The sequence below is a fragment of the Pinus tabuliformis genome, chromosome 7 (assembly GCF_031772625.1).
Source record: "Pinus tabuliformis cultivar Carrire ecotype Pingquan chromosome 7, CPIR1, whole genome shotgun sequence".
Classification (NCBI taxonomy): domain Eukaryota; kingdom Viridiplantae; phylum Streptophyta; class Pinopsida; order Pinales; family Pinaceae; genus Pinus; species Pinus tabuliformis.
The window spans coordinates 1,303,290,556-1,303,308,649 of record NC_142293.1 but is presented as its reverse complement, the minus strand read 5'-3'; positions in this window follow the sequence as shown (position 1 = coordinate 1,303,308,649).

The following is an 18,094-nucleotide window of genomic DNA, read 5'->3' as shown; positions in this document are numbered from 1 at the left end:
TACAAAGTCAAATTAGAAGCCACATAAATAGTTCTCATGAGATCCAACAGTTTCTAAACAAGGAGAATATTGTTGAGAAAATATCTCAACAAAATTAAACAACCAACAAACTAATATTACCTATTTAGTAATGTAAAAATTATTCCAAGTCCCCCCTTTAATGCTTACATTTCATCATTACAAAGATTAATACACAAATGACAAATTATAATTCACATGTCACATTTGTCTGACTTGTCTTCCTTGGCACTTATCCCGAATCTGAAGCTTCCTAGACAATGCTCTTTCACCAGCACAATCTTTGAGCTTTCCATTCAACTCATTTAAGACATAACCACCTCTCACCCTCTTTGATGAAATTTGTATAATTGGCACTTCTCTGTCTCCAGAAAGACAATCTGGATACTAGACTATATCTTGGAGTCAACCATGCAACTCACCTTTCTAAACACATGGATATCATAACATAAAATGAAAGTGATAATTTTGAAGCCCGAAGCACAACGAAGACCATCATTATATAATAGAAGCATAGAATCAAATTAGTGATACATTCTCTCCGCATCGAAAAAATTATGTCCCTCTATTCATGAATCAATTTTGAACTTTTTAGAAAACGGATGAAAACTTCACAAATCTAACCATCATTTTACGTGAATCTATGAAACTATCAACTATTATCAAAGCATAAAAAAGTCACCACGACATCATTCCTTCGCGCAAGAAGCTCCGTAGGAACAATGGGAATCAAAGAAAACAAAAACAAAAAAATCATTCAGAAAACTAGTGTATTATGACTGACATTTTGAGAACGAAATCATTGTTGTTCCCGTGTTACATCATGATGGTCTATCTTACACAAGACGATAAGTTCGAGAGGCAGATATTTTATAATTACCCTGCCTTAACCTCTCTTACCATTCATCTCGAAGGAGTCTACTTTGAAGAATCGAAAAACTCACAAGAAGAATGGTTGTTGTGTATGCTGAGCAGTACCCATTTACCCGCCGATGGGAAGAATTATACATATCCTTGGGATTGGTTAAATAAATTATATATAGAATTTTGCTGCAATTGCGTTATCCGAGCTCCATCATGTCCACTAAACGGTGACGGCAACATGGCCCTAAAAAATACGCCTTGCACATAATCAATGGTGGCTTTGCTTTCTTATGTCCCTCGGAACTTCTGGTTGGAAAACATCTTCGGAAAGCTCCCGCGACAAGACTGCAACCATACTTACTCAAAGAAACCAGCAGGATGTGTAAAAATCTGTATCCAAAGACGAATCTGATCATAGGAATCTTCATCGTAATGTGTGGAAGGACAAGAGATTGACCAAGTTGAAACATAGAGACTTTGTGTATCTATCTCGCTACCGAAGTATCTATCTCGCTACCGAAGTATGGAATATATAAAGCACAGATGCGTGGGACCCTCCAATTAATCAAAATCTCTCCCATGAGCTAGTTCTATGACAGATCAACATGACATGATTTCTCTTGGTTCCGTGTCTCACTCGTGGACGATGATGGTGATCTATGCAGAGTGAGAACCCTTTTCTAAAAGGTTGCCTCAGACCCAAATGACAACTACAGTTTCACAATCTCCTCTTGAATAGAAAAAGTCATGTATTAAATCTATACCAAAAAAAATTCACAGTAGATATCAACTCACACACCTATTAATCTACAGAAAACGAAATCTGGAATCTCTTCTATTTCTGTGGGTTTTCCCCAAAGAGAATCAAGCTTATACATGCTTTGACATCAACAAAGAAATTAGAAGAGAACACATTGTGGACAGATTCACTCAAAACAATTCATCTATTACACTACAAAGCCAAATAATAAGTCACATAAATAGTGCTCATGATATCCAACAGATTCCAAAGAAAGAAAATGCTCTTGAGAAAATCTCTCAATAACCAACAAACTAATCTTACCTATTTACTAATGTAAGCATTACTCCAAATAATATTGTTCTCACTAATACTACAACAAATGATGTTAAATTAGATAATCCTCATAAAAATATTATGATACTCTAAAAAAATTCTCAACATATATTTGTATTAAATTACAATTTCAAAATATTTATTGCAATATATATTTTATTAAATTTTTGTTTAAACAAAATTATTACCCGTTAAAAAAATATCAGAATTTTTTTTATATCAGAAATTTTTTTATATTGTAATAAACTAAATTCAATTTAAATGGATCTTAATAATCATCACTATTACCATTTTAAAGGAATTTTTTTAATGGCATCTCTGAAGGTCCAAAGATAAGTATGACACCATATTTTAATTAAAAAAAATTGGTTGCAGATAGAAATGTGAAGTGATTTAGTTTTATGTAAATTTTAAATAAATTTGTTTCATCGGATGTAAAATAAATGGTTACACAAAATAATACAAGTTGATTTAGTAGTTTTTTTTTTCCCTTAAATTTAATTATATTTTTTATTTTTAATAGAATATTGGTTAATACATAAATGCTGAATTTATTGTGTTTAAAGATGTTAACGAAAATATCAACATACACTTCATACAGATGTTTGAGAATAGATTAATTACAAAAATATGATTCAGTGTTGATCTATCATTCATTGAGGATTCACTTCGCAGATGTTTGAGAATAGATTAATTACAAAAATATGATTCAGTGTTGATCTATCATTCATTGAGGATTCACTTCGTTTTTGTATTTAAAGGATTCGGTTTATGTTCATAAAATATATAGATTTATGATAAAGGGATATGGTTACATGTATGTTTAGGAAATCAAAACTAATTTTTTTTAGTTATATTTTATTGTAAAATTTTATTTAATAATATATATTTATTTTATATATTTTTTAATAATAAATATTTTATTAGTAAATATATGTTTACGTTCTTCAGAGTGTAATCATATTATTTTTGTTTTTTTATATTAGTTTTATATGAGTAATTTATTTCATATTTTTCAATATAAGTAAGTGATGTAATGTATTACTATCCTTAACATATTAATATTTATATAGATAAGTGATATAATTCACTGTCATAATTGTTTAAATAAATACAATATGAGTATTTTAAATTTATGTTGGACACAAAATGAACTTTCACATCTCTCTTATATTTAGTAATATGTCTTATAAATGTTCTAAATTTATTTTTATTTATTTTCAAAGTTTTTATTAAATTATAATAACTTATTTCTATGTAATAATATATAGATTGATAATTTACTAGAGTGTTTAGAAGATGCAGTGTTTATTGGATCCACTCTCAATGGTATAGAGATAAGTATTTATTTTCTATGTTGATGATATTATTTTTTTGACGAAGAGTCAATATGGTTTTTGCAAGCAACTAAAAATCCTTAAAGATTGAGCATGAATACCAGTTTTAATAGTAACAAAACTGAAGTATGACAATTAAATCCAAAAATATTACATATGATACTTTGATATATGAAAAAAATAATTTGGATGAAGGTCCACCACACAAATATATTGGAATCTATATCCATCATAAGATCAATTGGCATTATTAAATTGAGAAAAGGATAAGGTGAGGATAAAACAATTATTATGGGTTTGAAACAATTGTCATTTTGCAAAATTTTAGATATGAAATTAAAAAAAACTCCACTTTGAAACACTTATCACTCTTATTAATTTATATGGGTGTGAAGTTTAGGGTCGCAATATCTAGAAATAATAATTGAGGAGGATAGAACACCTCAAAAATTTATTTGTAACTTACAATCTCAAAAGTAAATGTAATACTCCCTATCTTATGCTTCTGCTTAAAGTATAGAAACAATCTCTATGACTAAGTATCTTCTATATAAAAATTAAGACATTTCTTAAAATTTCTTCTTACTGTAGCCGAAATCCCCACCTCAAGCTCAAAGGATGTGTAGTATTAGTTAGACAATTTCTAGATAAATGAGGAGATCATTTTCCATAATAAAGACAATATTAAAATTATTATTACTTCAAAATTGAAAGAGAAATCAAGGAAGCATTAGAGCCAAAAATAAAACTAAATATTATAGAGATGAATAATTATCCCCAATTTCAAAAATAAAATAAAAAAATATCTTTTTATTATTACTAATTTTAAAAAGAAAATAAACATTCTTAAAATTTGAACAAATTCTCATGAGCATGATGAATTCTAAAAAAAATCATTAAATGAAAGAGCCTATCAACTTTGCTAAAAAAAATAAATTAAAAATGAAAAACAATTCTCTTACATTTAGCATAAAAATAAAATATAAAAATAAAATATTAAAAAATTCTAAATAATCTATCTTTTTCTTAAAATCTAATAAATCAAATCAATCTTAATAGAAATTTTCCCCTTATAAGGAAAGATGATATATAAAAAAAATTAAAAGCTCAAATATTTTAAGATTTTCATTAAAAAATAAAAATAAAAAAAAATTCCCAACATTTTTTATATTAAATTAGACTGAACATTTTCCAGCACAAATATGCATTTTAATAATTCTTTTTATTATTAAAATTTTTCCAACAACCTTTTTTGGTTTATATTAAATTAAAAAGAATACTTTTCAACACAATGATATCAGTTGAATATTAAACGCTTAATATTTACAAAATTTAAGTTGCTATCAAATAAAATAATAAGTTATATTAAGTTGAAAGAAAACCATGTCCACTAAAATTTTCCATATTTATGACATGGTACTATACCTGTCACAGACATGGTATAACATATTCAGTTTCGTTTTTGACTGGGTATTAGTCTGTCTTTGATGTGGTCTTCACCCCGTATGGAGATCACTGGAGGGACATGAGAAAAATATGCGTAACAGAATTGCTGAGAGCGGAATCTTTCAAGCATGTGCGAGAGGAAGAAGTGTCTGGATGATTCATTCAATTTGGGAGGAGAGTGATAGTTGAATAATGCGTGTGAATATTAGCAAGGCTCTCCCTACTCTCACTTCCAACCATAGTTCGATATGATAAAAATTTGATTAGAAAATTTTTAATTCGAAAAAATTTGGAGACTATACATCTTATAAATTAAAAATTATCAGATACTTCCCGCCCATTTTTTCTAAATTAATTTTGAATTTTTAATAACATCCAATAAATTAGATAATATAATAATCTTATAAATACAATTTACCAAAAACAATTTCAATTCCTTTCAATATTTCTTTATTTTTAAATTTAAATCTAAAATATTTTTTTTTATTTTATAACTAATTTATCTAAAGTCCTTAGTAATAAATATAAACATTTTGAAATTCCATAAAATCAGTGATTGCAAAATTACATCTATTACAAATTAACAAACTGTTACAAATTCAGTGTAACAGATTCTTCCTTAAACAATAATAAAATTGGAAAATTATAAACTTTCATATTCCATTAGGATTTTCCAATTTCTCCAATTTCTTTGCTTTCGGATTTTCCAATTTCTCCAATTTCTTTGCTTCTGCAGGCATGCCATCCTACCACTATTTGTTCCACCATTAACATTCTCTCGGAGTGAATGAACAATCTGCTCCGTCTACGGAAACCATCGACCACAAATTTTGACGCACTTAATTTTTCATTTGACCATCGTTGTAAACCGAATCGAATTTCATCGAATAATACGGTACTCGTATCGAATTGGGGAATTTTCGAATTTTTTTTAGCCCAATTCGGGCGAATTTGGTAACTATGCTTCAACATAGTTTGGCGGATAGTGGCGGGGAGGAATTTTCCTGAGGATGATTTGGGTGTCGAGTTCAAAGGTGAGTAGACCTGACAACTGCGGTGGGAGCTTTTCACAACGGAGAGTTTGTTCCTTATTTGGATTGGCTTGATTTGCAAGGTACCAAGTGGCACATGAAGAAAATCCATAAAACCTTCCATGAATTTGGGGACAAAATAATCGACGATCACGTTGCTCATCGCATGGCCGCGAGCTCGAGTCACCAGAAAGAGGACGAGCCTCATGCCAAAGATTTTGTCGATGTGCTGCTCGAGAAAGCTGAGGCTGACTCCACAATCACACGCGAAACTATAAGGCTGTTCTTCTCGTGTGTCTCTCTGCCCTGTGCCATTCTATTATCATTTTTTAACATGATTCATTAACTTAAATCAATCAATTTTTTTGCATTAATTGATCTATATTTGTTCAGACGGGACGGAGACAACAGCAACTACGTTGGAATGGGCAATGAGTGAGCTTTTCAGACATCCACATGCCATAAAAAGCTTGGAACATGAAACTTTTTTTTTTTTTCATTAATTGATCTATATTGACGGGACGGAGACAACATCAACTACGTTGGAATGGGCAACGAGTGAGCTTCTCAGACATCCACATGCCATAAAAAGCTTTCAGCCAGAAACATAATGGGTAGTCAGGAAATATCGCCAAGTGATTGAATCCGATATAGTAAAGATGAAATATTTCCACAGAGTAGCGAAAGAGACGCTAGAGAGTTGTCCATGTTGTTTGATTCTTCCTCCTCTTCCTATTCTTACTTATCATTTGGTTTCTCTTTGACATGATCATACTAAGAAGGAAGATGCAACTGCATCATCCTTATGGCCTTCATTTGCATTTGCAAGTTTATGAAATAACACATCTCTGTTTCCAAATATTTTACACGTGCAAAAATAAAATAGTATATAAGTTTTATGATTAAATAATAACCTATGAAAATGCATTTATTTTTTATCAATTTTCCTTCTATGTTGTTTTGAAACATGTGAGAATTATTTTCTGTCAAAGATTCTCAGTTGATTTATGGTTGGTTAACGACAATAAAGTGCTTCAAAAGGATTCTTATGATATAAACTCTTAGTCGCAATTCTATTTTTGAAGTAAGCTTCAATGTAGATAGCTTTAGCCCAAAAATAATTGATAGGAATTTTACCCTCTAACATGCTCCATGCACATTCTACCAACTTTTGGTTTCTCCTTTTAGCTACTCCATTGTGCTGTGGAGTTTTTGCTATATCGTATAGTTGTATAATTCCATTGAATTTGCAATAGTTGACGAATTCTTTTGAAATATATTATGCCGCTTGATTATATCAAAAGATCTTGATGTATTTTTTCTTTTTTCTCTTTGAACCATATTTTTCACCTCCTTAAAATATTCAAATACATCAATTTATTTCTCATGATTATACCAATGTATGTTTTGTACAATTGTCAATAAATATCAAGAAATAATATGCTCCATGTAATGATCTAATATGCATAGGATCACATACATTTGTAGGCACACACTCTAAAATGTTCCTTTTACTTTTATCTATACCAATAGTGAGCTCTGCCCTATGCATCTTCCCCAATGTACAACTTTGATATGGAATATTCATTCTTAATTATTAGAAACCTTATACTATTCCTCAATTTTTAGGTACTAATAAATTATGACAATTAATGTGGCCATACCTCTCATGTAAAAAGATTATGTTGTCATTGTTGTGGATGACAATGTTTGATGGCTTTCAGTATCACATTTACATTATATCATCCTTAAATTTTATATCATGTTGCAATGACCTTGACTTGATCCTACATGTCCTTCACTACACAATGTCAATTTACAAATTCTACCTTCAAGCCTTGATGCTATAGTAGAAACAAAGATTATATTCTTCTTAATAATAGGGACACACATCACATTGTGGATTAGTTTAACATAACCATTAGGTAATGTCACTAACACATCACCATACCCCTTAATTTCATATATATATTTGTACCATTATTAGATTCATGAATGTTCTCAAATGAGTTCCTAATACATGACATAGGATAGAGGCTCCAAAAACAAAAAAACAAGTATTTGGATCATAATTCAGAATTGTTCAACATACATAACAAATAGTCTAAATATTTTGACGTTGTCGTTCATTATTTCTCCTCTATCAATAAAATTAACAGTGTTCCCCTTATTCCTATGTTTGGACTCACGGTATTTCCATTCCATGCAAACTCTAGAGTAATGTCCAAACTTGCCATAGTAATGAAACTTATTATCAACATTTGTAAATCTCATACTTGTTTCTGGTTTTGCAAATTGTGGGTTACCAGGTGATGTATTTACTTGCAGTAAATTTCCTCCTTTATTACAAACCAAGGGCTTCATTTTCAAAAGATGGTTTCCCTTTTTGCATCAAGGAAAAAAACATAATTATGAGGATTAAGGTTCCTTTTCTTTTCTTCCTCCTACATGAGTATATCTTTCAATTCATTAAAAGTGGGATCCTACTCCCTTAGCACAGGACCGTGATGAACTTCTAAAACTGATAGAGCATTCCATTTAACATTATACTGACTAGGTTAGTTCTAGATACTAAGTCACCTATATCTCCAAATTTATATTTAAGGTCTTTAATTCTTGAAATGAAATTACTTATACTTTAATCTTCTTCCATTTTAATAAAAAATAAGCTTATTCTTTATGGACATGAGTCGATTTGTATTCTTTGATTCATATAAATCCTTTGTCATTTTCTAGGTCCCATTCAATTTCTTGCAATCTATAATATGCAATATAATGCTGTCTTTTATAGACATTATTAGAAACAATTTCACCTTATTATTTATTTCCCCAATATTGAATTGATACAATTGTAGCTCCCGTGGCTGCCTCTAACTTCACTTCATGACCACTATCTATTGACTAGGTATTTTATCCATCCATAATTTCTACATTTTAAGCTTTCAATTCATGTAACCAGTGTTATACAACTTGATTTCTTCATTCAGGTATGGTTCTGCTAAAATATTGGGAATATAAGAATAGCGATTTATCCAATTTCAAATCAATCAACAGTTGTAAGCTACTTTAGGGGAAGCACAAATTAAAATAGTTCACGTAAACATCGTAATGCCAAACCGAATTTTCATAATTCCATAGTAGCTCCTCGCTTACTCCAAGCTAATACATTCCAACATTATTTGACTTCAAACCACAATTTTAATCTTGTTTTCATAATAACTCCGCCACACACGAGCACAAGCTTTGGCTCTAGTTTGCGCATTTAAAAAATGTTGAAACATTAATCCCAACCAACACAGTTATTAAACTGACAACAACCATAATTGTGGTACACAAGTTACTTGAGCAAGTAGATTTTTTATTATAGGTTGCGAATTTTGTTTCCATGTCGAAGGACACGGATTAAATGAATTTCTCGGCGGAAGTATAAACTTGCCATTCCAAAAACACATGCCATAATTAAGAACGAATGGGCATTTAATGCAGGGTTGGTAAAACGTATGGTCTAGCATCTTATTCTACAACTGATATATGTTATCTCCAACATCTTTGTACAATCACCCCTCTTGTGCTTTTAATGCTTTGAATTGTCATAAATAAAAACATTAAAATTGTATGTTTTGAATAAACATGTAAGTATAAGTATGTTTTTTTTGTAGCAGAGGTAAGTTTTAGAATTCCAGAGAGAAAATTGTGCAGTGATTTTTGGTGGGTGAATAAAACAACCAGTCACTATGTCTTACTATGAGTTACTGTGCAAGAAACAAAGACGAGTAAATATTTGTGAAATTCCTCGTTTTACTTGGTGAGGGAGATGGAACCTCCATATTTTTATCTGGATGCATTTTCTTGTATTTTTAAATGATAATCTAAAGTATGTTTTGTTGCGATATCTTTCTAGAACGTCTAGTTTTTACTGCGCAACCACTCTGTTTTTTCCCGGTTTCATTGCGCATAAATTTTCTTGAGTTTTTAGCTCTATTAAAATTTTGCAAATCAATTGTGTGAATTAACGTACACTAAATGTTATCCCAAAGAGTTCCCTCTACCTCATATTTCACGTGGTATGAGAGAGTTCATCACGGAGTAAGAAAGTATATTTTTATCGCAAGGAATTAATAAGTGTTAAAGATTGTTCTTGAAGACATGTTTTTTTTTGCAGCATATTTACAAGCACAGAGAAATGTTTTTTTACAAACAGAAATGGAACCATCAAGAAAAGGCTCGAATAATCATCAAATGCTTCACTTTAATAGAAAAAAATGTAATTCTTGCACTATCACAACCAAGGTTTTGTTTTCTTCTCATGATATTTGGGATTTGGTTGAGAATGGGTTCCAAGAACCAGCGTATGAAGCAACATACAATGCTTTGGCACAAGTAGAAAACAATTTTCTGAGGGACAAGAGGAAGAAGGATTTGTTACACAATATTTTGTCATGCCTCTAGTAATTCCCTGACATACCCTGAAGTGGTCGAAACATGATCATTATATAGTCAATGTATACAACTCATTTCCCTCTTTTTAACTTTGTCTGGAAAATATTTAGAGCTTTCCGTGAAGAAATAGCTCATGAAACCCTAAAATGAGAATCATCACCTTTATGAAGCTCAAAACCACTATGATCACCTGTTGCACCTTGTTAAGCCAGCAATGGCATCGTTCTGTTCTCGTGATTCTCTCTCATACTCGCAATGGTCTCAAAAAGGAAGTTTTCCCAAAGAGGATGAGAAGCTTCTTAATCTAGAAACTTCCAAAGCAGTGAGCTAGAGGTGGTTTCACATAGATGAGGTCGAATCCTCCTAATTTGACCTCTTTGTCACATACCTATGAGCTACCTCCTTAAGATGTGGGCCTAATCCTATCTCTGGAGGAGGTCCAACTCCCTCTCCTAGCCTATAAATTCCCCCTCTACGATTCCCAAATGGTTGATCTATGTCCATTTGTACCCCTATGCTGAGCTTGTGCTTAGAGGTTATTCATTAGACTTGAAGAAGGAGTGTTGGAAAGTTTCTTGGCTTGGAATTGGATTATCACTCAAGGAGAGCCTTTCAACATCAAGGCTATGGTTGTAAGCTTCCACTTTATTCTTTAAATAATAATACAACTGTTGGTTTATCTTCACAATAAATATGTTCATGTATGTATTTGTTTGAAATTCCTTGATCATCTAAATAGGTTATTATTGGATTTTCTATTGGTTTTGGCATGTTTTGTTGTATCGTGGTTTTTTGTGCAGGTACATAAGTGCTGAAAGAAGTAGGAACAAGGCCACTACACAAGCATTTCGACGATCTCAGCAAACGAAATCAGATTAGCATCAAAGCAAGGTAGGCCTCCTCTCTTGTTCTATTTCTCAGTCATAACCTAAGAATATGTCTGATTGATTGTCCCTTCATTTTTTAGACCCACTCTTTCGGCTAGAGGGATTGTCTCCGTCCCCAAAGAGGATTAACCTTGTCAACAAAATGGTGACTCAGTTGGGGAGCTTATGACCCTTTCCTTCCTTTGCTTCACCCTGTCTTTTGACTAGTTTGGTCAACCATTGATTTTTAGACTTCATTGCTTGCTTGTAGTGAGTTTTGTTACCTGGTAGATGTCTGAAGATTGTTAACTTGAGCTTTTTTCAAAAATTTTAGATTTCTTTGTCCTTTTCCTCGGCCATCGCAGATATGATCCTGACAGTCACAATGATATCATGGTTTTTATAGTTACAGTAGAGATGATCACTACTTTACTACTGACATGTGCGATGATTGCAAGAAACTTCGAAATTTAGGGTTTTCTCTTTGATTTCCAGTTTCAGTTTTCCTCTCCTTGTGATTTACTAGTGTGTTTGTTCATTGACTCTCTCAGTGTTTGCTTGCAATTTCTTTTGACTTGACTTGAGTGTTCTTGAAGCTTGATTAGCCTTTTAGGGTTCTAGGTCTTCTAGGTCAACCACAGTACACTCGTTGATCTTCTGACCAGAGATTTATTTCTTGCATTAAAAAGTCTTTGTGTGTTAAGACTTTCTTGTAGATTACTTTTGGTTCTTGTGCCTTAAGTTGTTTTCATTAGTCGATATAGTAAAAGTTTCTTAGGCTTCATTCAAATGGTGATAAATTACAAATTGATTGTCTCTTCGAAATCGAAAGAAGGAGTTTTCTTTGAATTTGTTTATGTTTCAAACTGAAAGTGAAAGTGCTATTATTTTCCTAGTTTTTGGAACATTTTGGGTTGCATTCGAATCATTGATGAGAAAATGATTTTCATACTTCTTGATTTTCTTACATTCTCTTTCCCTTTGCACTAGATTATGTTTGTTGCATATCAAAAAGAGAAAAAAAATAATCATTATATCTTAGAGTTTTTGCTTTAAGATTTGTTTCGGCATTGCGTTTTCTTATCATATGAAATATTAGATTTCATATTCTTGCATTTAGCATCTAAATATAAATGCATATTGCATTTGGTTTGATACATGCTTTGCGTGGTTTTCTTCCCTACATAATTAGCCTTCATGGAATAGAAATATTTCATTTCATCATCTAATTTTCCTTTTAGGAAGAAACAACATCGTTAAGGCCTTGAAATTGACACATAATTACAAGATCTACTTTAAAATCTATCAATTAACCTAAGGATCATATGAAACATTAACCATCATATCTAGTGGTCTAAGTTAGAGACATGTTCCGACGTATTTAAAACTTAGCACCTGTCGTTAGCTTCGGCATTAGACAGTGCTAACACGGACTTGTGCTCTCCATACTGTCATGTATATAAAGGGAGACCTCTCTAGGTTGCAATCCTTTATCCATAGGAATCCAAGTCTTCCGCCCTCTAAATGTGATACACCGAACACAACATTTGGAGAGATTGCCTGCACATACATCAAGTCCTTTTTGAATGTATTTGCTGAGGTGTATATTGTAGGTCATGGTTACTTGGTACTTCTTTTACCTAGATTCACTTAAGTAGTCATTTTATCTTTTTTGACTCTTTAAATTTGAAAATATCATCGAGCAACTTGTCATTTCATGCTTGCAAAACTATTGAATGCGACTAGAGTCACCTTTCCACTCTTTTCTCGACTCTTAAAAGATGAAAAGGAAATATTTTTGTTTCTAAAATATAACTTCCCACGGTAAACATGTCATCCAAGAAGTTGCTTCTTATACCAAATTGATTAGTTCCCCATTAATTTCAAGAATGTCAAAGCCTTAATCAAATTCTTTCCTTTCTTTTTTTTCTGATGAGGAGAAGCCATCATGGTTGAACCATTGAGTCCATCTCATAGTTCCCCTTTGTTGTCTGATAGTGAAGGGTCCTCCCAAGGAGTTCGTCTCAAACCTCCTTAGTTGCTTGAGGATCAAGGTGTTGAAATTGGAATTGTTCTGACTATCCAAACTTTGTCATCTCGCCCACCTCCATCAGATTCTTGCTCCCCATAAGAATCTAATCCGGATTCCTCTCATATTCCCATATGGACACCTGAGAGTCTGCAGACTCTAGAAAGTCTGCAAAGACTAGTTGTTTATCCATCCAACCCATTATTTGATCATGTTGTGATATCTCCACAACATCCGTACAGTCCATATGATCGACCTGGTATTCCTTTGGAGTTATCTCCTCAGACATCTCTGGTTCCTCGTCGCCATTTGTTTCCATCTATGGAGTGAGAAGGCGAGATATGTTATGAAACCAACTCACAAAAAGATAGAAAAGATAGACAAACACCTTCAAAATAAGCCTCTTCGAGGGGGCAGCCTCATTTACATTATAAAACTGAACAATTCTTAGATGATATAAATGACAAGTCCAACATTTTATATATAGGAGTATAAGCGGTCATAATATAATTAGAGCCGACATAACAATAATAATGTAAGGGCATAACAATAACAATAGTGGGATTCTATGGGGTGCAATAATAACAATATTCGTATTACATGGACACAAAAATATAATAAGTGGGTTGCACTAATAACAACAAGGGGTTACAACAGTAGTATAGGGACCTAACATGACCCTCCTTTAAAAGTGTTGTCCTCAACGCTTGATTAGTTCTAGATGCTTCGGTATAAAATTACGATCCTTCCAAGTGGAATCTTCAGCAGGTAAGTTCTTCCACTTGATGAGATACTGTGAAATTGATTGATTTCGTATCTGTCGATTCCTTAGTTCTATGACGGCATCAGGTTCAAATATGATTTTTCCTTCCTTGTCAAGTTTTGACAATATTGTTTGAACTGGGATGTTCTACAACTTTCAAATGAGTGGCCACACTTCTTCGTCCTTCTTCCATTCATCCCTTGCTTCATTTATCTAATTTGGTTGGATAATATAAATAGCACAAAACAATGCTTCCACATCCTCATCCTTTATTGAGAGTGCATCTGCAAGAACATTTAGCTTCCCTTTTTTGTATATGATTTCAAAGTCATAACCCAACATATTTGTGACCCATTTCTTTTTTCTTCTAAAGATAATCTTTGTTCTAAAAAGTATTTAAGACTATCATGATTCGTTTTTACCTTGAAGTGTCTTCCCATCAGGTAAGGTTGCCATTTCTTAAGTGCCTGTAGTATTGCCAACATTTCTTTCTCATAAATACCTTGCTTGATATGTAGCCGCAAAAATACCCAATCGCCTACATCAAAACTTCTTTCACTGCGATGTTGATCTACCTGTTGTTTCATTTGATTCTGCACCAAAGTGGTGTTATCCTTTGAAAGTTGGAGAACTTGTTGTTGATGCTTGATGTGATCTTTCACTACTTCAATCTTTTCTTTCTTGATATGTCCTTCTAACTTGAGAGTTTGAGGAGTGGTAATTTCTTCCAATGCATTACAAGATATGGCCGAATTCATTTCTTGATGCTTGATGTGATATTTCACTTCTTGAACATTTTTCTTCTTGATATGTTTTTCTATCTTAATAGTTTGAGGAGTGGTAATTTTGGCTAATGCATTACAAGATATGGCTGAATTCATTTCTTATTTCTCGATGTGATCTTTAACGTCTTGAACCTTTTTCTTCTTGATATGTCCTTTTATCTTGAGAGTTTGAGGAGTGGTAATTCTTGCCAATTTTTTACAAGTTATGGTTGGATTCATTTCTTCTTTCTCTGAGTTTGGTTCCTAGTGTATGTCCTCTTCTTTTGATGTTTCTTGATCCTTTTCTTCCTCCTCTTCACAATCTATGTAAAATAATTTCTTCTCAGCACACTTATGACCTTTAGTGTATTTTCTATCACAAATATAACAAATCCCTTTTTCTCTTTTTTGTTCCAATTGTTATGGTATAAAACTTGTAGGTTGTGGAAGGCTAGGAGCAAAAACACTTCGATATTTATAGTTGTGAGTGGTGGGATTCCTTGTTTCCATAATTTTGCTTTCAATTTTTATTGCCAACCTGAATGCCTTATCTAATGAATCAGGTTCCCAAGGATGAACCTCATGTTGAATCTTATCCTTTAAATTCCCTATGAAGACATCAATCCTTTGCTTCTTTGGAATATCATCTACCCTTATATTCAATTTTTGAAAGTCCTCAATGTGCTCTCCCATTGAACCCTTTTGTTTGAGATTTATCAATTGGCTAAAGAAGGTGTTTCTCTTTGTATCCTCATAATGTGCTATCTTTTCCTCCTTGAAAATTGACCACGTAACAAGTGGTTTATGAGAAAAAAATCCCTTCATACAATAAAAATTGATTCGGTTCTAAATATAAAGATGCAATACGTACCTTTTGTAACAGTTGCACCTCATGCCGATCAAAATATTTCTCCATCTGTAGTATCCATGTTATGGGATCCTTGCCATCAAACTTCCTCATATCCATCTTTGGAATTTGTTGGATCTTCAATCCAATGTTATATTCTATGAAATCATGATCAACATTAATTTTTTTCTCATCATGAGTTTCCTCTACTACCTTTTCACCATTAGGAGGTCTTTCTTGTAGTAGCTTTATCCCACCTTCCTTCAAACCCTCCATGTCTCTCTTCAAATATTCCATGCCTTTCTTCCAATATTCTTTAATACCATTAATATCAAGTTCCATGGCATAGATAAAACTATGTATCTTAGCATCGATCGCATTCTTCAAATCGTCCATCAAATTTTTATTACTAGGTGTTTCCATTTTCTTGATTCGAGTTATTATTCTTCTTACTTTTAGGATCTCGATCTTCAATCTGTTGTATCTCTGAAAGCTCAGATCTCCAAGGTCTTTAATTGCAACCAACGGTATCCCTCTGAATTCTCCTTCAAATGCCACAAGTCTGATATAAATTGGATTCTCAAAGAAAGAGTTATGCCCAATCTCCCAAGGTGACGTGATTATATACTTTTTCAGTAGAGCGAACTTGTACGAAGCTCCACATGTCACTTTTTCGACCTTTAAACCTGAAAACGATACACAAATAATTACAGTTAGTCCTTTTTCTGCAACTTCTTTCCAAATATCAATATAATTATCAAAGAGAAACTTATGACGATTTCTCCAAGGTCACCTGTTTGGGATGTAATTTGGGAGCTTGCAAAAACCCTAAATGTCTTGGACTATATCTTTGGACATATAGTGAAGAAGAATCTGAAATTTAGACACTAGGTTCAAACTGATTTATTCTCTAATGGTTTTTTTTTAGCTTCTGAAACTTCGTAGCGAAAACGTTATAGCGAAAATTCCACGATGACTTGTTTGGAGCAACGAAACCCTAGAATCCAAATCTCTAATACCAAATGTTATGAAACCAGCTCACAAAAAGATAGAAAAGATAGATAAACGCCTTCAAAATAAGCCTCTTCAAGGGGGAAACCTACTTTACATTACACAAATGAACAATTCTTGGATGATATAAATTACAAGACCTGCTTTTTATATATAGGTGTCTAAGGGGTCTTAATATAATCAGAGCCAACATAACAATAATAATGTAAGGGCACAACAGTAACAATAGTGGGTTTCTATGGGGTACAATAATAACAATATTGGTATTACATGGACACAACAATATAATAATGGGGTTGTACTAATAACAATAAGGGGTTACAATAGTAGTATAGGGACCTAACAAGATCCCAATCTCCTCTCTGGATCATTTGGAAGTTTTTGCTACCCACAATCCTCACGTAGATGATGAGCAGGAATATGAGTTCCCTCTAGAAGGCTTCCCTTTTATGGGAAGAGTCCTATCTCTCTCTTATCCTGATTTTAGTGAGCCCATCTTGCCACTTGGTTATACCTCTTTAGCTCAATTGGTTTCGGGTACTCCTAGTGCCTTGTCATTGTTTCATAACCCTATCTGGTCTTCCGATGCTATGCCTACATCAGGTCGATTTGTTCAAAACACGACCTCTCGACTGATTGTGAAAACTGAACTCACTTCAGTTCTAGTTCAACCAACCATTCTGTCTCAACCTATCTAGTCATTTCGACAGACACTTCCAGTTCAATTGATAGTCTCAAGTCAGGTTTTGGTAAGTTCTTCTATCCGTCTAGCGAGTGGAGAGACTGCGTCACCACCTGGGGGGAAAGACCTAAATATCCCTATGTTGTTTTTCGAAACCAACGTGAGTGGATTACAAAATCACATGGTTGGAATGAATCAACCCTTTTACGACTCTATTCCTAACCCTTTTGGTCCATCTAAGTCAGGTAACGTCCAATAGCAGTAGCCATATATGGCTCAAGATCCATTCCAACCGACTTATGTTCCATATGGTTTGCAATCTATGGTAAATCTGCCTTACATTCCTCAAGTTGGTCCATATGTTTAGCCTAGCCAATCCACTGTGCCTGTTGGATATGGTAAGATCCAATTTGCGAACTATTAATACCCATTGGGCATCACCCTAAGAACTATCTAGACACCCTTGCAGAAACAAAGAAAACCTTCATAGCAGTAGGGGAAACTTTTGCAGCAGCAAGGGCAATCTTTGCTATAGCAAGGGCAAGCCTTGTAGCAGTAAGGACAACTTCTACAACCATAAGGGAAACCTTTGCAACAGTCACAACAAACTTTGACTCGTAGATGCAGTTTTTTCAACAGTCCTCCCAATCTTTGTCCTTGCAAGGCCAACCTCTACAGCTGCAGGGCCAACCTTGACAAAAGAAAAGCTAGTCTTTGGAGCAACAAGGTCAGCCTTTGCAACAACAAGCCTTCTATGCATATCAGCAATGTTAGCCTTTGCAGGGTCAAGGTCAACCCTTGCATCAACAGGTTCAAAACCCTTACGTTGAGAGTCAACAGGTTTAGTAGCCTTATGACCTGTATGCCACATACAATGCTCATTAGCGGCCTATGGGAGGGCAGTATCAAACCTACCTAGGA